This window comes from Rhincodon typus, chromosome 14 (genome assembly GCF_021869965.1).
Source record: "Rhincodon typus isolate 14 chromosome 14, sRhiTyp1.1, whole genome shotgun sequence".
Taxonomy (NCBI): domain Eukaryota; kingdom Metazoa; phylum Chordata; class Chondrichthyes; order Orectolobiformes; family Rhincodontidae; genus Rhincodon; species Rhincodon typus.
In genome coordinates this window covers 42,023,410-42,041,690 of record NC_063345.1, presented here as the reverse complement: position 1 = coordinate 42,041,690, position 18,281 = coordinate 42,023,410, and the positions used below count along the sequence as shown (strand labels likewise).

Below are 18,281 nucleotides of genomic sequence, written 5' to 3'. Positions count from 1 at the left end.
TAAGGAGGGGTGTGGGATAGGGAGTAAATGATAGGATAAAAGATAGAACCCAAAGAGAGAGAAGAACAGTTGGATAGACAAAGGAGTTGACAATGATCTGGCTAAGAGGATGAATAGCTGTTAATGGGGACTGTTAGTGACTAACAATAGATAGTATGTAATGTCAGGCTATGTGATCACAAGGCCTGGTGTGTGGGGTAGGGGGCTAGGACAAGGGAGAATTTGGGCCCTAAAATTATTGAACTTGATATTGAGTCCGGAGGGCTTCAGGGTCCCCAAGTGGAAAATGAGGTGTTGTTCTTCCAGCTTGCGCTGAGCTTCGCTGGAACACTGCAGCAAGCCAGAGACAGAGATGTTGGCCTTGGGAACAGTGTGGTGTGTTCATAGAATCATAGAATCATAGAATCCCTATAGTGTGGAAACAGGCCCTTCGGCCCAACCAGTCCACACCGAACCTCAAAGCGTCCCACCCAGACCCAAAGGTAACTAGAAGCTCAGTGTCTTTTTTGCGAGCAGAACATAGATGTTCCGCAAAGTGATCACCTAGTCTATGCTTTGTTTCCCCAGTGTAGAGGAGACCACACTGTGAGCAGCGAATGCAGTAGACTAGATTCTGGGAAGTGCAGGTGAAGTGTTGCTTTACCTGGAAGTAATGTTTGGGCCTTTGGATTCTGGGGATTGAGGAGGTAAATGGGCAGGTGTTACACTTTCAGCAGTTACAGGGGAAGGTGCCGTGGGCTGTGCAGTGTTGTTGGGGGTGAAGGAAGAGTGGACCAGGGTGTCCCAGAGGGAACGGCCCCTACAGAAGTTGGACAAGGGAGGGGAGGGGAATATGTGTCTGGTGGTAGCATCTCACTGGAGATGGCAGAAATGACGTCTGATGATCTTCTGGATGTGTATGCTCCCACCAGCATACACATCCACATTTATTGCTAGAATGGAACCTTTTTCTATTGATGAAGTCAGCCTTCTTATGACATGGCGCTCTCAAAGCAATGTGTGTACAGTCTATTGCACCCCGTACCTGGGAAAGATCAGAAATGCTGGAAAAGCCTATAGCCTGGGCTGTGGCACTGAAACATCATGGGGAAACAAGATGAAGTGGTGTGATCAGACATAAATGGTATTGGTAACAGCCTTGATACGTTTGTGAGTGGACAACAGGAAGAGCCCACACAGGTCCCCTGCAGCTCCTCGGAAGAAGCCAGTTACATAAAAGTCAGCGCAGCTGTCACCCTAATGGCCACTATGATAGGGTGCCAATCATTCCTCCTTGTTACAGGTCTTGCTCCAACAGTTGGCATAATTCAGTGACAGTAAACCAAAATATCCTGTGTGTGCCCACACTGCACTTTGATCATCTGGAGGAAATGGCATTGAGGACAAAGTACACTGGCCCTTCCATAACCCCACACATTCTGAGAGGGTTTTCAGTTGTGACCACCTCATCTGGAGGCTTCCCTAGAGGTTGCTGTTGGTTGTGCGATTACTGATTGGTTCATTGTTCCTCCATTACTCTGTGATTTCACTGTATCGCAGCAGCAGCACTGATCATCTCTGCTGTGGCTAGATCTTTCAGTAATGCTTGCAAAGAACCTGTGTGGGGAATATAAGGAACAGAACAGGTCCTTACTAATGTGAGCAATTAGCATTTTAATCACTCATGATGGTTTAGCAAAATCTTCTATACAGTGGGGCATGAAGCACTCTGATAAAGAAATCTTTGGAATACCTCTGTATGGTAGTTTGATATTGCAACTTTTTCCAGGGAATGCTGCTCCAATCATGTTTCAAAGAGACAGTAGGAGATTGTAAGTGCTCTATGAGAACTGACACCTTCTCCTCCCAGTCCATATGACCCAAGAAAGGCATTGTTGCATATAAGACCATATTGGACAATATTAAAAGTTCAAGGTCGGAGGGAGTCTCTTCCATGCCCAGTGCAACCAATGAGATCTTGCATTTGCTTTGTGCTCTTTGTCCGACAGGTGTCCCTTTTAAGGTTACCTGAGATTATGTCTGTTTTGCAGAGGAGACTGTCTTCAAGCTGCAATTACCAATGACATGGTCAGAATTTCTTGTGACCAGCATTTGCACCCTACGCAGTTGGACACTGTATGCATTTCACATGCAGGATGCTATGATTACAGATGCTGTAACTTGTATTCAGCAAGTGGCTGGTTGATGCAATCACACTGTGAAACACCTTCCATTCCCCAGAAATGGACACCACTCACTCCAAGTGTTGTCACAGCTATTTTCCATTTGCAGTTCACACTTCAGAACTGAGAGATTATGGAAGGCAATGCAGGTCACACATGCCATTGTGAGTTGCAATCTGGTTATCAAGCACCCCCACTCCCCCCACCTCCCGCCCCCTCACCTCCATCTCTCTTTCTTCCTGGCATTCCCTGACAGCTCCTTACAACTGATTCCCCACATTCCCACCTACCACCTAGAATTACAGCTGCAAATATCATCCTTAGCCTCTGAGCCCCATCCTTATAATTTAGCACTGCACACCATTGTCAGCGCACTACCCCCTCCCCACCCCACCCCCTGCCCCACACAATGGTGATGACTGGAGATTAAACCCCCCGCAACATCGCAACATCCCATGTGCTACCCTATTCGCCCCATCCCCCTCACACCCCCACTCCATCATTGTCCTTATCCCATCTGCATGCCACGTTGCTGACTCCAATCCCCAGCATTGAGATCCGACCAGCTTCCCTAAAACAGCAGAGTCCTGCTGATAAAGTCCTCGTTGCCTTTTATTCAGTTGAACCCTGGATTGACTGTGGCTCATTCCCTCTGACTGACCTGGATGGACAGCCAAATTGATGGCTGACCTGACCCCTGACCATTCTCCATACAGCTTCCCAACTGACATTCCATTGAACCCTGACTATTTGCACCAGACTTGCCAAACTGACCCTGGCCCACTCCCCATACTGCAGTGATATAGACCCCCTGACCCCGATCATTTGAAGCAGATGACTGACTGTGCTCAAGCCCATAGGCCCTTGGCCGACAATAACTGGACCCCTTGACTGACAGTAGCACTTCTTGATGTGAATGAGGACTGTTCCCCTTTGAATTTGAGACATGGCCATTTGCTTCATACACGTGTCGTGTGTTTGCCACACAGGCTGGTGGCACATGCTGTAGGTGGGAGACTGACATAGCACTGTGCTGAATGGCAACATGCCCACCTTGTTGATTGATCATTGCTGACAGGCTGCCTGGCTTTGTGTCTGTGCTAAGCAGCAAATCAAGCCAAAAGCACTGTAAGTCTTTAAGATGCAGCAGAGGGTCAAAGCATCAAACAGCAAGGCAAGTCAGAGACGCTGTTAATATTAAGGTAGGCACAAAATACATGAGGGAGGCGGCCTGAAATGTAACCGCCTCCAACTGATGAGCTGGATGGTCATCCTTACATGCAAAGTGCCCTCTCAGCAGCATTGCAGTGAAAGGTGCTGGTGCACCACAATGTATTGAATTGCAGAACCACCTTCTAGGTGGATTGGTGGTATGGTATGATGATGCAATGGTGCTGGTACGTGTCAGTTACTAAGGTTCATTTGTTGCCATCAAATGTGCCTGTGCTATTGATATGGTGTGTCCAAAATGGAGGACAAGGGGAGCAAGTGGTAGCTTGAATTGCCAGGTATCAGCTTTGACTTTCATGCTGAGAATTCTCAGGGGACTGTGATCAATGAGGTGAGATTAAGTAATAATGAAATTGATAATGAACAATAATCCATGCCAATTGATAAGAATTTTTTCTTGACTTCAACACTTGGCTGGAAAATAGGCCTTTTTGGTCATGCACCAAATTGGTGCATTGACCAAATTTGGTCATTGCTGGAAATCTCATCTCATTTTCCAAATTTCTTGCCATGGACTATGTCATTGCAAGGGCTGGAAAGATTCTGCCCCTTGTTTCTTAGTTAAGCCACATCCAGAAAGCCATTTAATATTCAGATATATCATTTATAATGGAGGGATAGGAAGAAACAAAACAGCCTTAAAAGCACATGATTTATGCCAACGATCATAGCACATCTTTAAAATACACTGTGCCCTTGACATGATGTAATCTCTTGATTTGAAACAATACAGAAACACAAGAACACCAAGTCAATTTAATCATAACAATACATTAGATGATGACAGACGTAAAGATGCTCTACAGGGAGGAATGGAGTAAAATTTGAAGAGTAATTCATAGAATTCATCATAGCCAGGAACTGTTTCAAAGGCCTGAGAAAACATGCAGCTTGACCTCCCTGCCAGGTTATCATATGTGCCATGTAGAAAGGTAAGGAATATAAAGGAAAATGTATATTTATTTTTAAAAACCTCAGTTAGGCAAAATCAACCAGGGTTCACCGGTTCCTGGTACCTGGTTAGTGACATTTACATGAAAGTGGATTTACCACATAAACATAGCAGCTACAAGAGTCGGTCAGAGGCTAGGAATACTGCACTAACTCACCTCTTGATTCCTGAAACTCTGTCCACCATCTACAAGGCACAAACCAGGGGTGTGCTGGAATAATCCCCACTTGCCTGGATGAGTGCAGCTCCAACAAGGCTCAAGAAGCTTGACACCGTCCAGGACAAAGCAGCCAACTTGATTGGCACTACATCCACAAGCATCCATTCCCTCCACCACCGACACTCAATAACAGTGTGTACTATCTACAAGATGCACTGCAGAAATTCAAAGATCCTTAGACAGCACCTTCCAAACCCACAACCACATTCACCTAGAAGGACAAGCGCAGCAGAAACATGGGATCACCACCACCTCCAAGTCACTGACTATCCTAACTTTGAAAAAATCACTGTGCCTTCACTGTTGCTGGGTCAAAATCCTTGAAATCCTAAGGGCATTGTGGTTCAACCTACAGAACTTGGACTACAGTGGTTCAAGAAAGCAGTTCACCGCCACGTTCTCAAGGGTGACTAGGGACAGCTAGAGGTGCCCATGTCCCACAGGTTAATAAAACAAAGTTTATTGACTTCAGTTTCAAATAGATCGGAGTTAGGTGAAGATTTTTATTCTTTGTTCATTTGCAGGATGAGGGTGCCACTGGCTAAGCCAGCATTTATTGCCCATCCCTAATTGCCCAGAGGGCAGTTATGAGTCAACCACATCGCTGTGGGCCTGGAGTCACATGTAGACCAGTCCAGGTAAGGTTGGCAGTTTCCTTCCCTAAAGGACATCAGTGAACCGGATGAGTTTTTCCCGACAATCGGCAATGGATTCATGGTCATCATTAGACTCTTAATTCCAGATATTTATTGAATTCAAATTCCACCATCTGCCATAACGGAATTCAACCCAGCTCCCCAGGACAATACCTGGGTCTCTGGTTTAACAGTCCAGCGATAATACCACTCAGCCATTGCCTGCCCGATCATTCATTGACTGTAACTTATTGTTGCTTGAAAGGCAAGCAGTTCTTCTTTATTCCCAAAAGCAAATGCAGCTTTTGTTTTAATAACCGAAAGAACTGCCGATGCTGTAAATCAGGAACAAAAGGAGGATTTGCTGGAAAAGCTCAGCAGGTCTGGCAGCATCTGTGAAGAAAAATCAGAGTTAATGTTTCGGGTTCGGTGACCCTTCCACAGCACTGATGGTAGCTAGGAAAACGTTGGTTTATATGCAGAAAATAGGGAGGGGTGTGGGGTAGGGAGTAAATGATAGGATAAAGGATAGAGCCCAAAGAGAGAGAGGAGCAGTGGGATAGACAAAGGAGTTGATAATGATCTAGCTAGGAGAATGGATAGCTGCTAACCGTGACTGTTAGTGACTAACAATACGTAGTGTGTAATGGCAGGCTATGTGATAACAAGGCCTGGTGTGTAGGGTAGGGGACTAGGACATGGGAGATTTTAGGCCTTAAAATTATTGAACTCGGTATCGAGTCCGGAAGGCTGCAGGGTCCCCAAGCAGAAAATGAGGTGCTGTTCTTCCAGCTTGCGCTGAGCTTCGCTGGAACACTGCAGCAAGCCAGAGACAGAGATGTTGGCCAGGGAACAGGGTGGTATGTTAAAGCAGCAGGCAACTGGAAGCTCAGTGTCTTTTTTGTGAGCAGAATGTAAATGTACAGGAGACCACATTGTGAGCAGCGAATGCAGTAGACTAGATTTTGGGAAGTGCAGGTGAAGTGTTGCTTCACCTGCAAGGTATGTTTGTGTTCATGGATACTGGGGAGGGAGGGGTAATGTTTGGGCCTTTGGATACTGGGGGGTCGTAATTGGGTGGATGTTACACCTTCACCGGTTACAGGGGAAGCTGACATGGGGCTGTGGGGGTTTGTTGGGAGTGAGGGAAGAGCGGACCAGGGTATCCCAGAGGGAACAGTCCCTGCGGAAGGTGGACAAGGGAGAGGAGGGGAATATGTGTCTGGTGGTAGCATCTCACTGGAGATAGCGGAAATGGTGTCTGATGATCTTCTGGATGTGTATGCTCCCACTAGCAATTAACTGACCTGTGATTAGAGATATCCCAGCTTGTAGTTGCAGGGATAAGAGATGCAGTTCTGCTCATCTGAATAAACAGCTCTAGAAGTGTTGCTCCAGAAGATGCTTCAAAGTTGAGTTGTTTACTTCAGAGTTTAATGGTATTCCTCAAAAGGCCTGGGCAGATGAAATATAAAGTTTCTTTGTTCAGTAAGATTATCAAGTTACACATATTTTATTACAAATTATTTATAACCTTTAATGCTGCACCACTGAAGCAGTCAGCAAAGCATTCACCATCTTCCAGGTTCTTAGTCCATTCCCATCCAAAAGGCTCCAGCCACAAACCAACTCAGTTTCCCTCAGAGCGGTCTCCGATCCCTTACAGTTTCCCAAACAAGAGATTCACCATCTTCCAGCAGTTTTGTATCCATGTTTGCTGTGGGTGTCATTCTATCACTGGCATGGAAATCATCTTCTAATATGAATCTTGCAAGTTTAGATTGGCTAGCATGCAGTTTGAACACAAGTGCAATGTTGAAAGGTCTGCTGTGAAGTTCCTTAAATTCTAACCAGTACATTTTATAGTTGCTGTATGGGGCAGTATGTGTATAGTTAGCGGGATCCAAAGAAGGCCAAAGGAACAGCTGATTATTATTGCTTCTTGATTCCCAATGAGAAAAACATCTTCCAATTTGTCAAGAATGGAGTTTGAACCTTCTGGCCTGGAGCAACAACATTGCCATTCAGTTTAATTTGAAGCCTAATAATAATTTTAAGAACTAGGGTAATGCCAATGAACTTGACAGTCTTCTTTATCTAATGATTAACCCAAACTGGTTCCCACCATCTTCCTTAGTCCAGAAATGCAACCACTCAGCTCTTGAGACCATTCATATTTTCTGATTCAGTGATCTTCCCAGATAACAACCTTTTAGCTGACAAATTTTTGGCTGATTTCTAACTCAGAATGAACAGGGTTCAGGAAGAGAAGGGTTCAGGAGGAGAAGGGTTCAGGAATATCTGGTCAGTATGGATGAGTTGGGCTGAAAGGTCTGTTTCCATGCTGTACAAGTCTATGATTCTATGACTCTATTAGAAGACAATCCCTGATATACAAGCACATTTCCACTCTAGCTTTCTTTACAAGACCTGAGTGAAAACTAATTTAGTGTAATTACTGTCAAATTATGGCCATTTTTATGTTGTAGACACTTAATCAGGAGAGGATTGAGATAGCTCAAACTGATTTCACTGAGAACTCAACATTTCCATTAAGATTTTTTAGCTCATAGCGTTGACTAGATTTAAGTATGACTTTCAGTGTTAAAAAAATTTCTTATTCTACTTTAGGGCCTCTATTTCACGAAATAGGAGAAACATGTACAGTTAAGGAACGATCATGATACATTATTTCAGTTAACCATTTAGTCTTAAAGAAGATACCAGTAAGATTATTTTAGAAGATTTACAGTATGTTTTTGGTTGTCAGTCTGTCGATGTCAATCCCTCCTCCGTCTTACAGCCAAAAGGTTTCAAGTTCTGAGGAAGGAGCCTATAATTTCTTACCCCCTTTGCTATTTTCAAAGAACCTGCCAAAAATTGATGCAATTTTCCAAGTCAAGTTGAATTTTTTTGAGAGATAGTAGGAACTGCAGATGCTGGAGAATCTGAGATAACAAGGTGTAGAGCTGGATGAACACAGCAGGCCAAGCAGCATCAGAGGAGCAGGAAGGCTGACGTTTCGGGCCTAGACCCTTCTTCAGAAATGGGGGAGGAGAAGGGGGTTCTGAAATAAATAGGGAGAGGCGGGGAGGCAGATAGAAGATGGATAGAGGAGAAGGTAGGAGGCAAAAAGGTCAAAGAGGCGGGGATGGAGCCACTAAAGGTGAGTGTAGGTGGGGGGTTAGGGAGGGGATAGGTCAGTCCAGGGAGGACGGTCAGGTCAAGGGGGCGGGATGAGGCTAGTAGGTCGGAGATGGGGTTGGGGCTTGAGGTGAGCGGAGGGGATAGGTGGGAGGAAGGACAGGTTAGCGAGGCGGGGACAAGCTGGGCTGGTTTTGGGATGCGGTAAGGGGAGGGGAGATTTTGAAGCTTGTGAAGTCCACATTGATACCATTGGGCTGCAGGGTTCCCAAGCGGAATATGAGGTGCTGTTCCTGCAACCTTCGAGTGGCATCGTTGTGGCACTGCAGGAGGCCCAAGATGGACATGTCGTCTGAGGAATGGGAGGGGGAGTTGAAATGGTTTTTTGAAATGGACTTTTTTTAAATTTTGTGAACTAATTTTCTTTCTTTTGGTTGAGGTAGTTTATGGCTTAGCCTTGTGAATCTATCTGATGACCCTAGATGTAGAGATTTGCTTGAATACTCTATTCAAGACAGGGTTTACAGTCAGGAAGGAGACATGGTGGTTTTACTTTGCGTGGATAATATGATAGTTTCTTTTTATCTTTCTTTCGTGTTTTATATTCTGTCTTGGTTTGTTGCCCTAAAAAATAATTTTATAACCCATTTTACTTGGTGAGGTGCCAGGTTATCATGCCTACCAGTATTTCAACTTTCAATCAGGGCTTCTTTTGTAATGTTACTTATTTCACTTGTACAACTGGCTTTGGAGTACTCCCTCAGAAATGTGCAGGGTATACAATTCCCTTTTATTTCATCAATCAATGCATCTTTCCTTATCTTCTGAAATCATTAGTTCCTGCTCAAGTGTATAACAGCAAACCTCAGGTACTTTGCCCCATTCTTTGTGTAGGAACCCAGACAGTAAGCGTCAGCAGATTAATCAGCTAGATGTGGCCACAAATTAAAGCTCCACCAACATAATACACACTTACTTTCCAACGAAGCTGTTCATAGTGATTAAGAAGAGGAATTCTGGCTGATTCTTTACTCATTGAAAGGTGGTGAAGACAATGATAGTACATCTATCACCAACTCACCTAAAGCAGCCAACTCAGCACCAACTGGGAATTAAACCAAACTTTTCTGTAAGGGTTAATTCTGTACAAGATTAACAATAGACAAAATATTGCAGATGCCGCTTATCTCAAACAAAACCAGGAAGTTCTGCAGAAACACATGAGGTCTGGCAGCATCTGTGGACAGAGAAACAGAGTTAAAGTTTGAAATGTTAACTTTGTTTCTCACTCCACAGATGCTGCCAGACCTGCTGTGTTTCTCCAGCACTGCACGAAATTGTTACAGCACAGAAGATGGCCATTTGGCACGTCGTATCTGCACCAGTTCTCTGAACATTTTGACTTTGTGCCAAACTCCTGTCTTTTCCACGTAACCCAGAACATCTTTTTCTATTTAAACAATCGCCCGATGCTAGGTGGGAGAGAAGCTGGACGGGTCAAGGAGGCGGGGATGAGGGAGGGTTGGTCATGGGATGAGGCCGGGGGTGGGGGGATTTTGAAGCTAGTAAAGTCCACATTGAGACCATTGAGTTGTAGGGTCCCAAGGCGGAATATGAGGTGCTGCTCCTCCAGTTTCCAGGTGGTGTCGTTATGACACTGGAGGAGGCCCAGGATGGACATGTCGTCCAGGGAGTGGGAGGGGGAGTTGAAATGGTTCACGACTGGAAGGTGTTGTCATTTGTCGTGAACCGAGTGCAGGTGCTCTACAAAGCGGTCTTTGGGCCTCCACTTGGTCTCACTGATGTAGAGGAGGCCACATCGGGAGCAGCGGATGCAATAGACCACATTGGTGGTTATGGATGGTCTGGAAGATGATGTTTTAGTGGTCCGGGGTGGGGTCATGATTGAGGGGGGTGTAGGAGGAGGTGTCAGAGAGTTGGCGCTTGGCCTTGGCGATGTAAAGGTCAGTACGCCATACCACAACTATGCCTCCCTTGTCTGCAGTTTTGATGGTGAGGGTTGGAATGGAGGGAGCGGACGACTGCATGTTCTGTGGGGGAGAGGTTGGAGTGGGTGAGAGGGTGGAGAGGTTGAGGAGATCGATGTCACGACAGCAGTTGGAAATGAAGAGGTCGAGGGAGGGTAGGAGGCCTTGGGGTGGTGTCCAGGAGGATGGAGTGTGTTGGAGGCGGGAGAAGGGGTCTGTAGAGGGGTGGGTTAGACTCACGGTTAGAGAAATAAGCGCAGAGGCAGAGGCGGCGGAAAAACTGTTCAATGTCCAAGCGTGAGTGGTATTCATTGATGTTCGGGTGGAGGGGCATGAAGGTGAGTCCTTTACTAAGGACTGACTGTTCGTCCTCAGTGAGGGGGAGGTCTGGGGGGATGGTGTAGACCCAGCAGGGCTGGGGGCTGGTGTTGGCTGTAGAGCTGGTGGCTGTAGGGGCGGTGGGCAGAGTGGCATCAGCGGTGGGTGGAGCGGCGTCGGCAGGGGCATCCTTGATGTTGGTGGCAGCGGCGGCAGAGGTGTCCTTGATGGGGCGTTCCACTCCCGAACATCCCAGATATCCTTGTATTTCCAGGACCACAACTTCCCTTCTTCAGTGGTCAAAAATGCTCTCGACCGTATCTCTTGCGTTTCCCACAACTCAGCCCTCACACTCCCTTCCCACAACAAAAACAAAGACAGAATCCCCCTTGTCCTCACATATCACCCCATTAACCTGTGGATTCAATGCATCATTCTCCACCACTTCCGCCACCTGCAATCCGACCCCACAACCAAGGATATATTTCCCTCCCCACTCTTATATGCCTCCCGGAGGGACCACTCTCTCCTCGACTCCCTCATCTGCTCCACACTCCTTACTAGCCCCTCCACCCCGGCACCTTTCCCTGCAACTGCAGGAAGTGCTACACCTGCCCCTATGCCTTCCCCCCTCACCTCCATCCAAGGCCCCAAAAAAAATTCCACATCAGACAGATGTTCACCTGCACATGCGCTAATGTGGTATATCGTATTCCCGATGTGGCCTCCTCTACATCAGTGAGACCAAGCGGAGGCTCAGACACCGCTTTGTAGAGCACCTGCGCTTAGTTCACGACAAACAACAACACCTTCTGGTCGTGAACCATTTCAACTCGCCCTCCCACTCCTTGGACGATGTGTCCATCCTGGGCCTCCTCCAGTGTCACAATGATGCCACCTGGAAACTGGAGGAGCAGCATCTCATATTCCGCCTTGGGAGCCTACAACTCAATGGTCTCAATGTGGACTTTACTAGCTTCAAAATCTCCCACCCCTCACTGACCAACTCCCACCATTGCCTACCTGCAATCACCTATCACCACCCCACCTACTTTCCCCAGCCCCACCCCTCCGGTCTCTATTTATTTCAGAGCTCCCTATCCCTCCCCCATTTCTGAAGGGTCCCGACCCGAAACGTCAGCTTTCCTGTTCCTCTGATGCTGCCTGGCCTGCTGTGTTACTCCAGCTCCACACCATGTTATCTCTTCTTCTCACTTCACATTTGCTTCTTTTGAAAAACAAGTTAAATCTATTCCCTCTGGTTCCTGATACATTATAAGCAGGAAGGGTTCTCCTTATCTGCTCTATCCAGCCGCCATCCCCGGAATTATTCTTGTAAACCTCTTCTGCACACTCTCCAATGCATTCACATATTTCCTAAAGTGTTGCACTGAAAACATTTCTACCCACTGGCTCACAAACACCCATTAACTATTACTGCCTGTCTGCTATCACTCAGCCAATTTCATATCCACATTGCTTCTGTCCCTTTTATTTCATGATCTGTCATTTTCCTCACAAGTCTGTTGTGTGGTATTGTATTAAACACCTTTAGGAATTTTTATTTCTGTACAGATACTGGCTTTACAACTTGATCTGCTTGCAGAGCTTTGCAGCGTATACTTTTACTGAAGTATTCACATATTTTGCTTTCACCATGCTGAATATTACCACAACTTTCATATATGTCTGCCCACTTGGCATACAAACAATTATACGCAATACTAAGAATGGTATGCCAGGGTGTAGGGCAGAAAATCATTAGCATGAAACATATTGCTATCGATAGCATAGTCCAACGCCTGTAATTTGGAGTAACTGCAAGTTGCTTTATTTTTCTTTTACTCTCACCCCAACATTTTTTCCACATTGCTGCACTCAAAGAAATCAAAACTTACTTTTTGAAAATGGTCACTTGTAATCATTATTTATTTTTAGAAATGCTGACTTACACTGCGTGGTTTGAAATGTAGCCAGTTTTCCCACTTCATATGTGATGTGGAATTATAGTTGTAATTTATCCTAATTTGGTACTTGTATGCTCCAACAAGAAAAAACGATTGCTTCAAAGTTGCAGACACACAAAAACACATTTATCAAAAATTCATGCTTATTATTATAATCCAATGCTTTAATTTCTGTGTTAAGATTTCATGCAATTGAATTTGTTTTGATGCTAATACAGTATCAAGAATGAAATTTTTACTCCACAAATGTCTGTCATTTGCAGAGGATGAATATTACATTGTCTGTTTATCACCACTGCGTAACACAGCATTTATAAAAAAAAGTACCATGCCAATGATACTAGCTGTCAATGTGCAGGTTGTACACAGTTAACAGGGTTTTAAAAGTATATAACTACCAGATGCTATTAACTAGGAAGATATGTTCTGTAATTCCAAATAATCTATGTATTGGATCCGGCTAATAAAATGTGGGTACTCAACCAAATGCAACAGACCCATGAGTGGGTGTCAGCTCCACCACCTCTAGCCTTGAGTAGATGAGCTTGTACTCGAATTAGGTCCATCGCTGTTGACTGCATGGAGCATGTTAATGGAATCCAATAAATGGGAAAACTACATTTCAGCTGCCTGCAGATAGACTTAAAAATAGATATTTATAGGCTGCTCTGGAAACACTAGGGATAGGACACGTCTATAGGTAGTTTTTACACTTTCACAGACTTGATGTACCTCATGCAAACGTAACGGTGTCACATAAACTGGTTGATCAACAACATTACTGCAGGCTAAATACATTAAACAAGCTCATTGGAATGGTCAACAGACCTGCAAAATCAACCAACAGAAAAGTTAAAAGCAATTGCTAAGAATACCTCTCAAAGGCTCCCATCAAAGAGGATAATCAAACTGTCAAGGCATTTAACAGTTAAAAGTCATGCTCAATAAAGCTTTGAAAATAATGTGTAGAATTTTAAAAAGAGCCATTGCTTGCTATTTCACTTTGTTTGTTGACATAAGACCATTGCAGGAATTGAGCTGATTGATGATTTTATAACCAAGCATTATCAGAGCAGGTGCTTGACATTTCACAATCTACTTGACAGCTACAAATGGCTACAGAATCCCTGAAATTGGCCAATAAATTCCACTCCTTGCTGTTGTAAGGAATAATGCACTTACAGAAACACCTGTTGATATACAACATTCATGTAATTCAAGGTATGTAAATGTTATAAATACATTTCTATGAATGTGAGTTTTTTCTGAAATACAGTGAAGTCTGCAAAAGACGTATGGAACTTTATTTCACTGTATCTTTGCATGGCTCCTGCGTTCTGGTCATGATGGATACTGAGTAAATTGATATGGTCAGTGTAACAGCAAAGAGTGGTGGGTGAGATAATGGGTTGACCTGAGTTAATATAGGGGCTACGGGTGGGGAGTACATAGATATAGGTTGGCATGAATGTTTTAAGGATTTTTGGAGTGGGTAGAGGACATGAGGTAGCAAGGATATGTCATGAGGTGTTTGTGATAGGGGCTGAGGGATGGAGGAATGTTTTGTGTTTTCTTTTTTTCTTTTGAATTTTGAACAATGCGGAACTTCAAGTTAGAACTTTCATCCAATCTGCCTCCAACACCTAGCATTCTCCTCACTGCTTCTGGGGTCACCCAACCCAACTTCTCATATCGTCCACCAAGCCCCTCCCCTCAAACCAAAGCAAATGTCTGATTTCCTGGCAGCATTTTTAAAAGTTGGACTTGAGGAGCCAGGAATTTTCATGACTATACGCACCAGACTCATGGACAAAAAAACCAGGTCTAAATCAAGATCAGGATTTCCCCCTATGGTGGATATTAAATATTCCATACTATTTTACAAAGAGCTGGAAATTTCTTCCTGGTGTCATAGCTAACAATTATCTCATAACCAACTTGCAAAACAGATTATCTGGATATCTATCTCATTATGTTCATTGGAGCTTGTGTGCAAATTGTATGCTTCATCACAATCAGAAAGTTCCCCATTAGATGCAACCACTCTGGGGGACACGGACATTGTGAACCTGCAAAAAATGCAATCTATCAATTTTGTTTGAATATCACATGTGTATTTGAAAATGAAGTAAGCAATATTCCTGATGCAGGACTGTTCTAGAACTGTAAACCAACACTGATCAGGCAAGAAAAGAGATATCTACCTCAGTACTTATGGTAATTCACCAACCTACAGCAATTCAGCCACAAAACAAAACAGTTGTCAGCATTGCTACCACAGCCAGCTACAAAATTATAAGAATTACCACTGACCTGATTCAAACACTCAGAAAACCTATGAGACCATGTAGTGATATGGGCAAAACACAAGGAATTGCAAGTGACTGAATAGCTCTTTTAAATGTTAGAGCAGGTATGATGACGCTGAATAGCCTTCTTATGTGCTGTATGATTCTAAGACCTCTTACTTATCACTCTCATTTTATAGCTAAATGAACCTTAAACAAAAATAAATGATGTTCTTTGGATCTAGTTACTCAACTATAGTTTAGAAATAGATTGAACATATCAAAAACTCATTCAGGAACATTTATGCATAAACAATGTGAAAGGTCCCAATGGAATTGTTAATAGTTCTGAGTCAGGAACAACAATATTGTGCAGTTCTAGGCTTGTTCTAGTCCTAAACTATACCAAAATATAATAATTTGATCAAAATATTTTACAAATTTGCAAATGCATCATCCCCAAACCTAACTTGGTCTATTCTCAGAGCCCTTCTATAATTGGAATCCGCATTGGTATTTAAAAATCACATATGAAACACAAGTCAGATTCACCCCAATTGCATTCATTTGTCAAGCAGAATGATGAGTACGCATTTGTTGAATTTATTCATGTAGTTTTGATTATCCCAATTGCCTGCAGACCTCTTTAGGATCTCAACCTTCTAGAACGTTAGAATTGCGGATTAATAAGTGTCTTCTTTCCAAGGTTGTGTACTTAGATAGCAACTCTGCATCATCTCTTGTTCTCCTTCCAAATGGGCTCCATCACCATTCCAAATGCAATTCTTACATTTTATTTGTTCCCTTTAACTCCATAGTTTGCGGACAGCCTCAGCTTTGTACAGAATCTGCTCTGTTCCCAGACACGATCTCCAGTTTGATTGTTTCCCACATAATTTTCATGAATTTGTTGATTCCTACTTCCATTTATGACTTCATTTATCTGGGGTTTCCCATTTTATTTAGGATCCTAATATTCTTCCTGGATCCCATTGCCATGTTCTTATCCATTAAGGTGGAAAATATTCCACAGTCTAATATTCTAAATATAGATTCCAAACTAGTCATGTTCCCTGCTTATCCATATTCTGCTTGTTTCTATGATATCCAGGTATCCTGTCCCATTTCGATGAAATATCATGCAGAAATGGAAAATAGCCTCAGCAGAAAAACAACAGATGTAGTGCCTGCACCTAGTTTCAATAGGATGCATGGTATATTTCACTGTTGGTTAACAGGGGTCAAAGTATTTCGAACTAACCACAATGACAGAACTAATATACAAATGAAATTGGCTTCAAACAGCCAAACAATCTTTTCCAATCCCTAACTTTTCATGCAACTTGTAATAATACTCTCAAAAAGATCCTCTAATTAAAGACAGAGTGTCTGAAGGCTTGGAGAACTTTGAGCTAACTAGAGAGAATCAACAAGGATTTGTTAATTGTACGTCATGCCTAAATATCTTAAAATTGAATTTTTGATCAAGTAACTAAAATAGTAGATGGGGAATGTTTATGAAATGTAGTTATACTTCCTTTTGCAAGATTACAATTAATTATTGAGTCGGCTTGAGAACTGGGTAGCAGGACTTGGCAAAACGTCACCACGGACAGACTTAGGTCTGTTTGCAAACCAATCACCAGTGGTGTATCTTGCAGTGAGCAGTGTTAGGACAGTGGCTCTTTCGTATTTTTATTAATGATTTGGATGTAGATGTTTATGGCAAAATCTGTAAATTTGTTTTCATAGATCCGTATGTATATTAGGACTACAGGCAGAACTTAATGGTGAAACTTATTGTATTAGGACTTGAAGCTCATAACAATTAGCAAATACTTACGAATACACAACATTCACAGATCATTTGGGGAAAAACATGAGAGATATTGGACAGAAAAAGAAAGGAGTTCTTGGCTTTCTAGTACAAAAATATCACAAGGTATATGTGCAAAGCCATAAAACGATTACTAGAATAGAGAGGTAATATGCATTCATAAGACAATTTATTATAAGATATACTATTTTATCCTTGTCTAAGACTTTAGACGGGTCTCAATTGAAATGTGTCTAGTTTGGTTTCCTCACGTACTGGATAATACTGAGGCTTTGGAAAGCGTTCAGAGGCAGGCCATCAGCTTAATACACAGCATGAAGCACCTTGATTATCAGAATAGGCTGGAAGAATTGGAACTACATACTTTAGGGGGGTATATTTTACACTTGGGAGTCAGAAGATGTGTTACTTGATACAGAGTACCCTGCTCTTGTAACCACAGTATTTATATGGCTTGTCCACTTACATTTCTGGTTATTGGTCCATATCCACGAGGCTAAAGGCATCAAAGGGTATGGGGAGAAGTTAGGATTTAAAAACTGGTTGGGATGATCATATTGAATGACAGAGCAGGCTCAACAGCCCAAATTTCCTGCTCCTGCTCCCATTTTCTACGCTTCTGCTTTGATGGTCTGGGATTCAGTGATGATAATGTCTTTGAATGTCAAAGGAAGACGATTAAATTCTTTCTTGGTGTCAATGGTCATTACTTGCGACTTATCAACCCAAATTGAAATGATTTTCAGGTTTCAGCATGTGGACATGGACTTCTTTCGTACCTGAAGAGTAACAAATGGTGCTGAACATTGTGCAATCATTAGCAAATATCCCATTTCTGGCCATTTGATGGAGAGTTGATCAAGGAACTAAAGACATTTGGGACTAGGACACTATCTATGGACCTGAAGTGATATCCTGGGAATGAAATGATTGGCTTCCATGAATGACGACCATCTTCTTAGTGCCATTTCCAATAACTGGAAAACATCAACCCCTGCCCATCCCCCCAATGCCCATTGATTAATGCCACTAGGGCTCCCTAATGCCACAACGGGTCAAATGCTGCTTTGATGCTAAAGGAAATGACTGATATCTTATTTTTTGACAGGAATTAGCAGAATATATAAAAATACATTATTCCACTGGTCATGACGCTGGGGGGACATAACCCTAAAACTAGAGACAGGCCATTCAGAAGAGAAGTTGGAAACCATTTTTATAAGGCACCAAAAGGTGTAGTTGTTAGCAGGATTATTAACTTGAAATTGGAGATTGATACATTTTTGCCAGTATAAGGAATTATAGGATATGGAGACATGGCACATGGGTGGATTTAATGATCTGATTTAATGGTCAACAGGTTTTGAGGCTGAATGCCCTATTCCCTTCATGTTCCTAAAATACACAACAATTGTTACAAACATTAACAAGATAATTATATTTTAAAATGTTTCCTCTAAATTAAGGGAAAAATAGAATATCCAGATTAGGGGATATGCTGATCATACTAACTCTGCCCAGAGATTGGTCCATGGAATTT

The 18,281-nt window shown here is 43.1% G+C and overlaps 1 long non-coding RNA gene across 3 annotated transcripts in view; it reads right to left on the bottom strand.

The window, feature by feature from the left end:
* Positions 1–822: 822 nt before the first annotated feature.
* LOC125484836 overlaps positions 823–18,281 on the bottom strand; it is a 68,729-nt gene continuing 51,270 nt past the window's right edge. For 2 of the 3 annotated variants that reach the window (XR_007263661.1, XR_007263660.1), the window contains exons 3-4: positions 6,507–6,654; positions 4,962–5,592 (exon numbers count right to left, since the gene is read on the bottom strand). This is a non-coding gene — a long non-coding RNA (uncharacterized LOC125484836). Of the gene's footprint in view, positions 1,597–4,961; positions 5,593–6,506; positions 6,655–18,281 lie in introns of those variants that run through there. The other variant, XR_007263662.1, reaches the window with a different exon arrangement.